General features: G+C 40.7%; 1 protein-coding gene across 3 annotated transcripts in view; it reads right to left on the reverse strand.

Moving 5' to 3' along the window:
- The window catches only part of LOC134225484 (neuropeptide SIFamide receptor-like), a 734,184-nt gene that overhangs the window by 527,093 nt on the left and 192,820 nt on the right, over positions 1 to 14,271 (reverse strand). The window lies entirely within an intron of this gene.

The raw sequence follows: 14,271 nt of genomic DNA on the forward strand, positions 1-14,271 counted from the left end.
CATCGAGCTCAGCGATTTCCTTCAGGAGAAGGAGATTGACGCCGCTTTCATCACCGAAACCCACCTGAAGCCCGAGGTAAGTGCAACAATTCCGGGTTTTAGGTTGGTGAGGTTCGATCGAACAAGCTCCAGAGGGGGAGGAGTGGCAATCGCCTTGCGAAGCACCATCGCCTGCCGCCTGCTGCCGGACTTCAAGCTTAAACTCATCGAAGCCGTTGGAGTGGAAGTCACCACTTCTGTCGGAGTCGTCACTCTCATCGTGGCTTACTGTCCCACACAAGCCAAAGTCGACGATGGCTCGTCAGCTGAGCTACGAAGGGACATAGTCAAGCTCACTCGGCGGCAGGGGCAGTTCATCATCGCCGGAGACCTGAACGCAAAGCACCAATCGTGGGGAAACACCGTCTCCAACCGGAACGGAGTCGTCTGGTCCAACGACGAACTAGAGGGCCACTACACCATCCTGAGCCCTGACAGCCTTACCCGGTTGACACGGTCCGGGGCCCATGCTACACTCGATATCTACATCACGAACATGTACGATCCCGTTTCCCAGCCGGTCGTCTTCCAAGAACTGAGCTCGGACCACTATCCGGTGGTGGCTGAGGTTGGATCTTCAGTAAATCGACACGAGATAACAAGGCGAAACTACCATCGAGTGAACTGGCAGCGGTTCCAGCAGTGCGTCGACAACTTCGTCGATTACGAGGTGCGTCCGGAGACGCCAGAAAGTATCGACCGCCAGCTGTGCGCCATCGAAGAGGCAATCTCGGTGGCCCGGGAGCAGCATGTCCCGAAGGCTCGACAGGTAAGCAACTCCTTAAACATCGATACACTCACCAAAGATTTGATTCGATTGCGGAATGTCACTCGCAGGCAGTTCCAGCGTACAGGACTGTCTGAGCTTAAGGCACGCTGCAATCGAATCACAAAAATTATCAAGGCCAGAATGGTGGACCTCAAAAATAACGACTTCTCGAACAAGATCCGCACTCTCCCAGATTATGCTAAGCCTTTCTGGAAAATGACCAAAATTCTAAAATCCAAGCCTCGGCCCATTCCACCTTTGATCCCACTAGACAATAATGGCTCGAAGGATCGCTTGATAACTCCTGCAGAGAAGGTCGCTGAAATAGGTCGTCACTTCGTCAGCTCACACAATCTTGGGCAGAACATCGCCAGTCCTCACGAAGCAGCCGTCAACGAGCATGCAAACAACATCCATTTGATTCCCAACGACTTCTCGGAGGAGTTGGAGATCTCAACTGGCGAATTGACGGCCTATATCAAATCGTCGAAGAACATGAAGGCCCCAGGCTTCGACAGCATCCTGAATCTCGAGCTCAAACACATGAGTGCTCCGTTCTTTGAGCACCTCTCACTGATCTTTAATCAGTGTCTCCGGCTCAGCTACTTCCCATCGTCCTGGAAGTCAGCGAAAGTCATCCCCATCCGGAAGCCTGGGAAGGATCCTTCCTCTCCCAAAAGTTATCGACCCATCAGCCTTCTCTCAGGGTTATCCAAGCTATTCGAAAAAGCTATTCATCACCGGTTACTTGAGTCTGCCGAAAATCTCAACATCTTGCTCGAGGAACAGTTTGGTTTCCGACGCGGTCGGTCAACTGTACACCAACTGACCCGAGTTACCAACGTCCTCAGACGGAACAAATTTGTCTCGAAAACATCCGCCATGGCCTTACTCGATGTCCAGAAGGCATTTGACAATGTATGGCATGATGGCCTGGTGTACAAACTACAACGCTACAATCTTCCCAGCTACCTGGTGAAAATCATCAACAATTACCTGTCGGCAAGGACATTTCGGGTCTCAATCAGCGGAGCGAGTTCCAATGCGCACAACATCGTCGCAGGCGTCCCCCAGGGCAGTATCCTCGGGCCCCTGCTTTTCAATCTGTTCACCTCCGACATGCCAGAACCTCCAGAAGGCGGCATTCTGTCTCTGTTCGCAGATGACACATCCATCGTCTACAACGGTAGAGTGATCAGAGCGCTAGTGGCAAAACTCCAACGAGGCCTGGATGCCCTGACAGAGTACCTCACCAGCTGGAAGATCTGTATCAACGCGGCGAAGACCCAGGTCATCATTTTCCCCCACTCCAAATCCCCTAAACTTGTTCCGCCTGGGGACTGTAAAACCATCCTCAATGGCACGACTGTGGAATGGGCCAATGAGGCAGACTACCTTGGCTTGACCCTCGACAGCAAGCTTATTTTCAGGCAACAGGTTGACAAAACGGTGACAAAGTGTAACGTTTTGTTGAAACTACTGTACCCTTTGATCAACCGCCGGTCGTCATTGTCGCTGAAAAATAAGCTTGCTGTCTACAAGCAAATCATCCTCCCTGTGATCGAATACGGCATGCCGGTCTGGGAGAGCTGCGCTAAAACCCACCACCTCAAACTTCAACGGGTCCAAAACAAATTCCTGAGGATGATCCTCAACACCCTCCCAGGACAATAACATCCGAGGTCCACCGTCTGGCCGGAATAAAACCTTACATGAACGCTTTGGTGAGTGTAAAGAAAGGTTTAGAGTCCGTTGCTTGCATTCGGATCAGGCTCCAATTAGGGCGCTAGTTCCAATTTAGGTTATCAAATTTTTATTGTAAATATTAGTGTACATAGTAGTTAGGTTATCAAATTTTACAAACAAATCAATGCCTCCTAAAGGCTAAATTGCCAAACTAGAAAACTATTTAAATTCGTAAACTAGAGTAAAACTTTGAAAACATAGAACTAAAGCTGAAGGGCCAACTAGCCAAACACTTACCATGTTACATTTTTTTTTTAAATATCTGGAAATAAACATGAATTTATTGACATATTTATTTGACCAATTGATGTGTCTTCAGTAAATTTTTGCTCGCTGAATCCGAATCTGTCCTCAGATATGCTCTAACACCTCCAAATTTTGAGATATAGCTAGATTAATACCGCTAATTTGAAGAAATTGGCATTTTTTGAAGGACTTTCATGAAGCATATGAACATAATTTTAGTTCAATCAATACCTGAAACGGTATAAACACATCTGATCTAATGAATTTCCATCAGATTTGCTCGTTACAGTTGTTTTCTGTTCGGTTTTCCTTGAATTTAGGTTCAGTGAATTTGATTTAAAAACATTCCATGCAAGTCCGTTTCAAAAACTCAACTCAAAAACAAAAACACCAAAAATTCAACAACATGCGGCCAGAGGAACTGGGATATGAAAATATTGAATGAAGTATAGAGATACTAGTCAGTTTGTAAATATATGTTTCATTCGACTTTTAATAAAATATACTTTTTTTCGTTTTATGCTCAACATTTCTCCTCCTCCTAAAATGTTATTCTGCTCGATTTATGGTTGTTTTTTTTCGATCGATCAACTTCCAATAACCACAAGTAATCCGTTATCATGTTGCAATTGTGTTGTGCTAGAATATAGTGCGAACATGATGATTCCTTTCTTTTAATCAACAAGGAAACAGATCGGATTGTAATTTGAACAATTTCAAATCCTCTACTAGAATCCCTACAAGAACATTCATGCCACATCCCACATTTACTAATAAAATACATTCCAGCACTCGGAAAATAAGTTGAAACTTAAACATTTTGTAACTACATCGTAAATTTTCTCATTCATGCCGTTGTTTTGTTAAATTAGAGAAATATCAGAGTGCAGAATTGGCGCATCATTTAACCATATGCTCGGGTAACTGTAACACGTTGAACAACACACAAGTGGAGCGGAGCCCAAGTGTTTTTTACTTGTTCTCGTACTTGCTTTATTCGAATGAACATAATAAAGAAGTTTCAATTAACAGTAAATACACCCATCATTTGAGCAATTATTGAAAATTTATCGCGCCAGAGGAAATACAATATCATATTTACATTCAATAGAACTTACTTCAATGAAAACATATAATTTTTTTGCTTGAGCGAACTATTGTATTGAATTCTTCTTACTTTCCTCTCAAAACCGTTCACAGATAATTACCAGGCTTGTACACAAGTCTTCGAAAAAGGCTTGCATAAAACATATTTTTAAATAACTTTCACTTACTAAAATTGTAGATAAATCACACTTAATATGATTAACTTGTTCAAAATGCACCACATTTCGAAAGATTAGATGTTTGTGATCCATTTTGGACCTTGATTGACTAGGAATTCTTTCTATAGGGTTAACGATGCCTTTTCACAAATGCTCAAAATCATTGATTTTACGACATTTATTGGGGTATATCTCAAAATCTCGACGTGTTAGAGAAAATCTGAAGTCAGATTCGGATTCAGCGAGCAAAAATCTACTAGGGACACATTATTTGGTGTTAGGGACAAAATCTTGTTCAGCTGTGTAATCGTTATGAGTGCACATTATATTTACACCCATATCAGCTCACAAAGGGGCGGAGCTTACGGGTTTAATTTATTAAATACAAGAAAGCTGCTGTTCGGCTCGCGCGAGCCATTTTGATCGGGATTTCACAGAAGGCGGTTCGACATTCGATGCAGCGGAGCGGACACAGAAGCACGAAGTGGGTGGCAGTGTGGCAATGCTGCAAATTTATTTCAACCTTGGCAGGCTAAGCGAAAAATCATCAAGTGGCGGTCGGACAGTTGCAACGCAAGGTGTCGACAAGCGATTGGATGCATTTAGTTATTGGAATGGGAATCGGGAAAAGAAAATTGGTTCTTTTATGAAAAGAAAGAGTTAATTTCGAAAATGGACTGTTTCGGTGGCATCGGGTTTGGCGTGGTAGCTTGGTTGCTGTTAGTGATTGCATTCATTCAAATTTACGGGCTCAATTTATTGAATACAAGAAAGCTGCTTTCCAACGCTCGACCCATTTTGATCTGCAAAGAGCGGTTTAACCATTTATAAAGCTGTGGAAATTATATTGCCACCAACAAATTATGTTTTTCTGTTTATAAACAAGAGCTCTACTTATTATTTCCCATGTAGTGACTATATTTACTACCTAGTAATCCCCCAGATGAATTTGAGCCATAAAAATTGAAATGTCAATTTGAGAACGGCTTTTTACGAACAGATTGTAAGTTTCGAGTGGAAGATGGATTTTCAGTTATAATTCGTTGAAAAATGACGGCAAAGATATACTTTTTCCCATTGGTAATAATTATTTTGAATCTCATGTGTTAGATTATAGCGTGATTAGCATGAAAAATACTTTCCTTTTCTTAAAGATTTGGTTTTTGGATTTATGAAAAAAAAAACTTGGGAAAAAAAGAGCAAAACAATTTTTTTTTCATTTGTGATACATTTTCCAACTAGGACTCTTCGCTAAAAATGTAACGTGCCTTGTTTTGATTTGTTTTACGTAAAACCTAATTTTTTAAAATCTCTTATTAATTTTTGCATTTTTTCCCGCTTGCAAGGCAGTGGCAAATAACATTCTCCGACATTGTCTGCGGAATTTCCATCAAAATGGCTCGCGCGCGCCGAAAACCAGCTTTCTTATATCTAATGAAGTCATTCCATTAGCCCCGCCCCTTCATTAATCGTTATGAGTGCACATTTTATTTGCACCCATATCATTCACAAAGGGGCGGGGCTAACGGGCTTAATTTATTAAATACAAGAAAGCTGCTGTTCTGCGCGCGCGAGCCGTTTTGATCGGGATTCCACAAAGAGCGGTTCGACATTCGATGCAGCGGAGCGGACACAGCAGAATGAAGGCGTGGGTGGCAGTGGCTATGCGGAAAATTTATTCCAAATTTTGGAGGTTTAGCGAAAAATCATAAAGTGGCGGTTGGACAGTTTCATCGCAAGGTGCCTTCAAGCGTTTTGGATGCAATAAGTTATTGGAAAGTCGCATTGGGAAATGAAATATGGTTCTTCTCAGGACCAACAGTTTATGGAAAGAAAGAGTTAATTGCGGAAATGGATTGCTTCGGTGGCATCGAGTTTGGCGTGGTAGCTTGATGGCTGTTAGTGGTTCCATCCATTCAAATTTACTGCATCTCCTCCCTTCGAGGCGCTATCAAATTCGCTATTTACGATTGAGTTTTGTGCTTTGAAGAAAAATTATTTCGGATAGTCGGGTCAACCTTCTTTTGTATAAAATGTTGGCTTTTGTATAAAATCAATGAAGACGCCCCCTCAGTGGAAACTATCTACAGCAACCACCCATCGGTGAACGTCGCTCGGGCAAACAGATGCCAAGAGATAATGTTTTGTAATATGAAGAAACTTCGTCTTGAGTAAAATTTCTGTTGTTATTCCTCGCAACAAAACGCATCATAGATAAACAACATCTCATACCCAATTCAGAATCTTGCGAGAAAATTTCATAGGATTCTTAGAACTTGTCATTCTCCAAACGGTATGTTGTCTGCGGAATCCCGATCAAAATGGATCGCGCGCGCCGGAAAGCAGCTTTCTTTCATCTAATGAAGTAATTCCATTTGCCCCGCTCCTTCATTAATCGTTATGAGTGCACATTTTATTTACACCCATATATGCTCACAAAGGGGCGGGGCTAACGGGCTTAATCTATTGAATACAAGAAAGCTGGTGTCCGGCGCGCGCGAGCCATTTTGATTCGAGCGGTATGACATTCGAGTAGCGGAACGGACACAGCAGCACGAAGGAGTGGGTGGCAGTATGGCAATGCTGAAAATTAGTTTCAAAATTTAGAGGCTGAGCGAAAAATCATCAAGTGGTGGTCGGACAGTTGCAACGCAAGGGTTCGACAAGCGATTAGATGCAGTTAGTTATTGGAAAGACGCATTGGGAAAAGAAAATTGGTTCTTCTCAGGACCAGCATTTTATGGAAAGAAAGAATTAATTGCGAAAATGGATTGTTTCGGCGGCATCGGGCTTAGCGTGGTAGCTTGGTTGCTGTTAGGAATTCCATCCGTTCAAATTAATTGCATCATCTCCCTCCGCCACGCTATCAAATTTGCTAGTTACGATTGAGTTTTGCACTTTGAAAAAAGTTCATATCGGATTGTCGGATCAACCTTCTTTTCCTATGGCTTGAAATCAAACGCAAATATATTTATTTGCAACGTTTGGTTTTCGCCCGCAATGTAAGCGTACGTGGCAAAGTAAGGATTGTGATGTCCCCGACTGAAAGCCAGTCGAGTGGCTTCAGCGGCCGATGAGTCATGTTAATTCCACGGTTAGAGACTCAAAGACTATTCAACTTCTTGATTCAGTTGGCCTCCGAGCAGTTTGCTCAATGGTTATTAAACGACACAAATTATTATGGCAAATACCATCAATTTCGAATAGCTACGTAGTCCTACGTCATCTTTGCGTACAACCCGATTGGGCTGCACCTTTGAGTTTTTACACGGGTTGTTTTTTTTTGTTCTAATCGGATTTCGGCATTTATGCGGATTTTTAGCCTAGACGCGATCTATCAAAAGGATCCGGGAACACGTGAAAACCGTAAAAATCAAGGCAACTTTAGTTTCGAAAGAAACGACGCGTTCTAGAAGTTATCAACTTCACTGTCTCGTGACTAAGGAAAAAATAACCAACTCGCGCGGTTAAGGCTGCCCAGTGCCCATGAAATGAAACATCAGAAACTCTATCGAAGCTACATATTTCTTTACAATTTTTTTTCTAAAATTATTGTTGCGTATATAAAATCAAATATCGTCAATTAATCATTTGAGAAACAGAACTAGAACCCCTTGCGGACCAGATTTCAGTATTGCAGACAGTATTGCAACAAAAATAATTATCTAAATGATATGTTCTTACCAGAAACATGGGTAGGACAATGCTTTGGCTGTCCCACCCAGGAAAATTCGTGCATAGGAAATGTCCTACTTGTCCTACCCACTCCCGGCGCCACTGGACGAGGCGAATGTTAAAAAAGGATGATTCAAAATTTATAGCATTAGCTGCGTAAAAATATTTTCAGGTTAAAATAGCATTGTATCAGTCAGTATCAGTATCAGCCAGCGATTTTTGTACTTTGACTTTTATGCAATCAACACACAATAACATGCAATTTTACAAATGAAATATGCATTTAAGATTATGCAACTAGTATATGCAGTCTCGAGATTTTTATGTTTGTACCTCATTTGATTTACGTCTCCATTTCCACTTGGATCTCCGGTTCCAGGTAAAATCCTAAAACTTTTTTCATAACTCCATTTATGCCAACATGCTTACGTGCATTAGATAGCATCACGACCTTATCTTGTCTATTGATTCGTAGATCATATAAACTGCAAATGAGAAACGCCCCCATAGTGTAATCGCACATGAAACCATAGAATCGAAGCATCGTCATCACATTCAAGCAATAGCCAACACATGTCCCATATGATGCAGAAGCCACCGACGACGACCAACCACACGGACGATGGTCGTGACGATATCGCGAAAATAAGGTTTCCCCCAAAACGTCAGCACATAGACGTCGATCGTCGCGTCGGCGGCGGTAACCTTCTGACATAACTAACTACAAGTGACACCGACCACCACCGCCGCTGCGCTCCCGGTGCCGTGAACTGAATTTATAAAATTACACCCGAATGGAGCAGCAATTTGCTTGCCAGTTTGTCGTCAATTGATGTTTCATTTATCACCTATCAACAGGTTTGCCCGAGTTCGGGTCGGATTGATGTTTGCTGAGCTGGGTTTGGGGGGGATCTCGCCGACAACGACAACGACGTGTCTTTCATCCAGAACCGGGGCACAATTTATGACCGTTCGGAGGTTAGCCGAAGGCCGTGAACGAGGAACAGCGAGGTTAGGCCTCACCGGCGCGTTGTTGCTTTGGTTTGGTTTGCGGTTCCCGAGGTTATGTGTCGCTTTCGGCTTTGTTATCGTTATTACGGTTAGATGTGATTTATGATTGTAGCTACCGTTTCGCTGAGGTTGCTTCTTGTTGTGCAAAAAGGTGGAGACGGGTACAGAAATTGAACATTACATGATTGGTTCGGCACGCGTGTGTGAATATTGATTTTGCAAGCGATAATGACCATCACAATTTGGTTCGCTTTCATGATAAGGATCGAATTTTCAGAAGGTATAAAGCAAAGGATTTTTTTTTGCGAAATTCAATTGGATTATTGGAAAAAATCTGGAAACATGTAAAAGTTTCTTGTTAGGGCTATCCTTGTCAATAGGACCTTTTTTAGCCGTGCGTTGAAATATGCGGAAAGATGTGTGGCTGGACTACAAAGCAAGACCATGCTGAAAGTGGGTTTGATTTTATTCCCTGTCCGGTGTAGGTTTGAAAATTTTCTCGTTTTCCTTTGGCATAAAAGTATTATCATGTTTGTCTTCTCCTCCTTCTTCTTCTTCTTCTACTTCTTCTTCTTCTTCTTTTACTTCTTTTCCGTCTTCTTTTTTTTCTTCTCCTTCTTAAATGGCTCTACATTCTAACTAGAACTTGGCCTGGTTTTCAGCTGTTCTACTGGCATTTCCACGGTCATTAATAGAAAGTACATCTAAATAAATCCACATCTAAATATTGAAGTGACCATCGAGATAAGGATACATCGTGAAATGGAAGGAAAATTTATAATGCCTGTTGCTATGAAAAACGACAACAAACCAAATGTCGATGGTCTAGTAGCCTACAAATTTGAACATATCGACATGAGGAGAGCGTATCCTGACCTGATCCTGACAACATATAATCAGAATACATCGAGATAGAGAGATATCGAGATACGGAGATTATCGAAATGTAGAAAGCCCAAATGTATGTAGATTGAAGGGACTGAATAAATCATCGACATAGGGAGAGATATCGAGATATAGAACATCGAAATGTTGAAAGTTGACTGTATTCAGGGATTTCGACTGGATTTGTTTCCTATAATCAGACTTTTTGGCTTACAGTCACATGGAAATGTTAATAATTTATAACCATTGGCAACGTGTGGCATCCGCATCCGGCATCCGTTTGACTGAAAGCCGAAAATTCTGATTATTATTAGAAAGTTGTTCTATGCCTGACAATTGGCAAGTACAATGGATAACTTTGCCCAGGGTGTTGACAAAGTTTCCAAACCGAAAACATCCAAGGCCGGAGCGAATATTGAACACGCCATCTCCGTATTGGGCTATCCTATGCCTTTCCTCGCAAGACTCGCTGGAACTCCATCGGGTTAGCCTCCATGTGAAAAAATCTGCATGTTGTTTCCACCAGGAAATTCATGTACATTTTACGTGAACTCGTAGTTACAACTTCTTCAGAAACTTCAGGTGAAAACTTACGTGACTCACGTAAGGCTACGTGATTTTCACTTAGAATGTGAATCTGTGAGAGGATCAGGTAGACTCTACGTGATTTTCAGGTAATGATTACCGCAATTGGTTGTGGAAAAAATCTACGTGTGTTTCAGGTGGAAACAACGTGCAGATTTTTTTTAGGTGTAATGACAAACAAATGCAAAATTGGTTATTTGGCTCAGAAACCTCGCAGTTATTAACTGTGGAAGTACTGAATAGCTAAGCTGCGTGGCGGAATTTTCTCAGTAGGCATTGGCGCAAAAAAAGGAGCGGCTGAGGGGGCCCTGGCCCTCCCCTCTTCAGTGTCGGCAAAATATCAAATTCTCAAATCTGATCGACGATTCAAATCGTGCGTGAGTCAAATCCCATCAGAATCATGGCCAAAAGAATCGCTCATTAATTAAATCGCGATTTGCATGATTCTTACATGTTCTTCATTTAGAATAGAGTATGATTCTACCAATACTGTCCACAAACAATTACTAGTTTAACTATTTAACATCATTGTGATGATTTTATTCAGCGCTGTGCTGCATTATTTCTGTACTATTTCTTATCGCAACTCCAGCTACTGATTTTGAAAAACAACTTCAATATCTGATTCGATAAAACCTTTAATAAGCATGTTAGAGACGGGAATGGTTGACATTTCTTTTTACCATTCCTTCTTCTATGCAAAAAAATAAAAACAAAACCACGGCAGCCACAGCAGCCACGCCAAGCAGACGACAAACAGCACATGCGTTTACCATTTTCTCTCCCCACAATTAATGTTTTCGTACAATAATTTCACAACGTATAACCGTTTTTGGTGGGAAATATTCATTTCATTACTACTTGCTTGATTTAGAGACAAGAACGAATAAATCAGTACCTACGGATAGCACTCCTTCTAGGCTTTGCGCCACAGGTAATTAAACTCGATTCTGTGCTGTTTGCGCTGCGCACGAGCCGAAACAAAAAAATCTCACGCAAATGTTGACCGCGCGCCGGCACGACTCTAACGTAGCAGCAAGCAAACAGTTTGCTTCATCGGAAAAATAAATGTCACGATGTCGCGTACATTTTTTTGGCAAACTGTTTCGGCTTGTTTGGCGCAAGAAATTTGACTGAAAAAAAGATAAACAAAGTGTTTTAATGTACATTTCCAAACATTGATTTTGAGAACAGTGTGTAATTGAATCCACTGTGGAAATTTCATCTATTTTCATAAAAAGGAGCTCTACTCTTCTCCAGCAAACGATACATATTACGCTTCTGTGGAGTGTGGAATTTGTCAAGCGGAAGTCTCCAGAAATGCCCGGTGCAGCACATGTGACTGACCTGAGAGAGAGAAGACAGCTCGCTTTATTTACGTTCATCCTAATGTCACCGCGATCCAGTCACTGCGAACCGCAAAAGTAAACACTGCGATGCAACTTCAAATGGTCGTAACCAGAATTATTTATTTGGCAATTTATGTTCGCAACTTTTCTTACATCTGCTACAGTGAATTGAACCCGTAATTATCCAAGTGAAATATCCCGTATTATGAGAAATCGGGTTTGTTCCACGTTGGGAAGTTCATAACCATTAAAATTAGCTAATTCGAACAAGTTTTTATTGGAGTGAAAAATGTTGCTTCCGACGTTATGAAATGTTACTTTGATTTGTTGAGTTTCCACGTTTTCGAAACAAATAAAGAAGAAGACATAGTAAATAAACGATCTGTCAGTGAGCTGGCTTCTCTCTCTCAGTGACTGACATCCAAGTGCAACGACTGCTTCGATTATTGTTTATTCAATTATTGGTATCAGGCCTACTTCGATGGTTTCACTACCACACAGCGTTCATAATAAGCAAAAGATACTTATTCAGTTTTTGCGACAATACAAAAAGTATAAAGATTAGCATTTTTTGGACTGGTGTATAGTTTAGGCGATTCCTGTCCTGTAAATGACTAGTTGATCTCCATATTTTATTTAAAGATGGTAATGCCTATCCACAAACTTTCGACGAATGACATTGGTATTGAATAGTTGAGTATTGACTCAACTATTCAATACTCAACTATTCAATGAAGAGTTAGTCTTCCAGCATACTGAGTTTTTGTCGCGAACGACTAGCAATATTTTGTTTGAATTTAAATAATGCAGAATATTTTTAGAATAGAAGATAACGAAATTCGTTCTTTTCTATATAACTCATTGTCTTATTTTTATTTTGAAGATATGCATTTTTCGACCTCTGTTTTGTTCTTGACTCGACTGTTTCCATTTCTGAAAATTTATTTTGTATTTCATGACCTAATCTAGTCTTTTCTCTATATGATCAAATTATTCAAAAAACTGTGTCAAACATAAGAGATTTTTTAAATTTGCTATAAATTTGACCTCTTTTTTGTCATGATTTTGGTAAAATGTCCTCCTTTGTGAAAATTCCATATGGTCACCCTAGTTCAACCATTCGCGACTACGAAGGTAATTTCTTCACGCACAGTCTGACAGTTCCTTATGGGATTTTATTGTGGAGGAACAAAAAGGGGTGATTGGCGGCCATGTTTCACGCGCAGTCTGACAGATAGCAATGAGTTTTTGCCATAAGGCCAGTATCGACTTAAAAAGTAGAGAGGTTACGGAATTTTGTTCGATATTACCAAGAGGAATTTTGACAACTGATCTGCATGGAGCAAATTGTCACTTTTACTTACGGAATAATCTAGCAGAATATTTTTCCGAAAGTAAAGTGACAGCTTCCATTACTTTGCGTGGGAACCCTACAAATGCCAATTTTGTTTTTTGTTCTTTTCATGTGGATACTGTTGTAAGAATTTTGTTTCGATTCTTTACTTTTCCGATTCAGTGAACGGAATTTAACATGTGATTGAGATAGAAAAAGAAATTTCTTTTGAACACGATACCAACCTATAAGAATGAGTAGAGGCATTACCTTCGTATTCGCCTATTGCTCAGCCAGTCATAATCATCGCACAATAGGAAAATATATATAAAAAACCCAGATTAATCCACCTAGCAGTGATTTTTAATAGCAAAAAATGGGACCGCATTCCCCGTCGAATGCAACTGAGTCGATCGGTATATAAAAATCGGCCCTCCGGGCCTCCTATCAAAATTTTGTTTTTGAAGCAATATTATAGCCTTTACGTACACTTGTGTACGAGAAAGGCAAAAATGTCAAAACGATAAATTAAAATTCATCCCCAATGCTATTCATGGAATTTACGAAAATTAAACAAATTTATATTCGGCCTTGTTCGGAATCTCTGAATAACCAGTTGAGGTATGATTAACGTTTGAACTCGTTTGAATTAATTCAACCATCAATACCACGTATGCAGCAAGTAAATAATTAAACCAAAATTTATTCACATATACATTTACACATTCAACTAGTTCATATGAAAACTGTAACAGACATGCAATATGGTCGATTTTATCTATTTCTTTTGTTCTTATTTTTTGGGTGTAGTCCTTGCTAAACCGTATCCAGCCTGACTTCCGATCAGTTGCCATCGGCCTCTGACGACAACGACGAACAACCTTAGAAGTTTGTTCGAAACTTCCATACAGGATTTCACTTGATATTCAATCTAGACCAATGCGCCGATTGAAATTTTAGTTCCTCCAAGCATGCCTCCCTAAGTTCCTCCAGGAATTCTTCCGGAAGTTCATCCAGGAATTCATCCAAAAATTCCTCCGTAAGCACGAGTTTCTCAAGGAATTCCTCTGGAAGTTCCTCCAGGAATTCGTCCGGAAATTCCTCTAGGGACTCCTTCGGAAGTTCCTCCAAAAATTCGACTAGAACTCAAAGGAGGTACTCCAAAATTGAATTCTTTCAAAAATTACTCCGCATATCAATCATAAATTATTGCCAAATATTTCCCAGAATTTTCACCCGAAAATCATTTCAAAATTCCCATGTAAACTCCTTCTGACATTCTCTTTGGGATTACACCAGAAATTCCACCAAAATCTCTTCATTAATCATTTTTGGGTCTTTCCAGAAATTCCCTTTGAATTTTCTCAG

The sequence above is a fragment of the Armigeres subalbatus genome, chromosome 3 (assembly GCF_024139115.2).
Source record: "Armigeres subalbatus isolate Guangzhou_Male chromosome 3, GZ_Asu_2, whole genome shotgun sequence".
Taxonomy (NCBI): Eukaryota; Metazoa; Arthropoda; class Insecta; order Diptera; family Culicidae; genus Armigeres; species Armigeres subalbatus.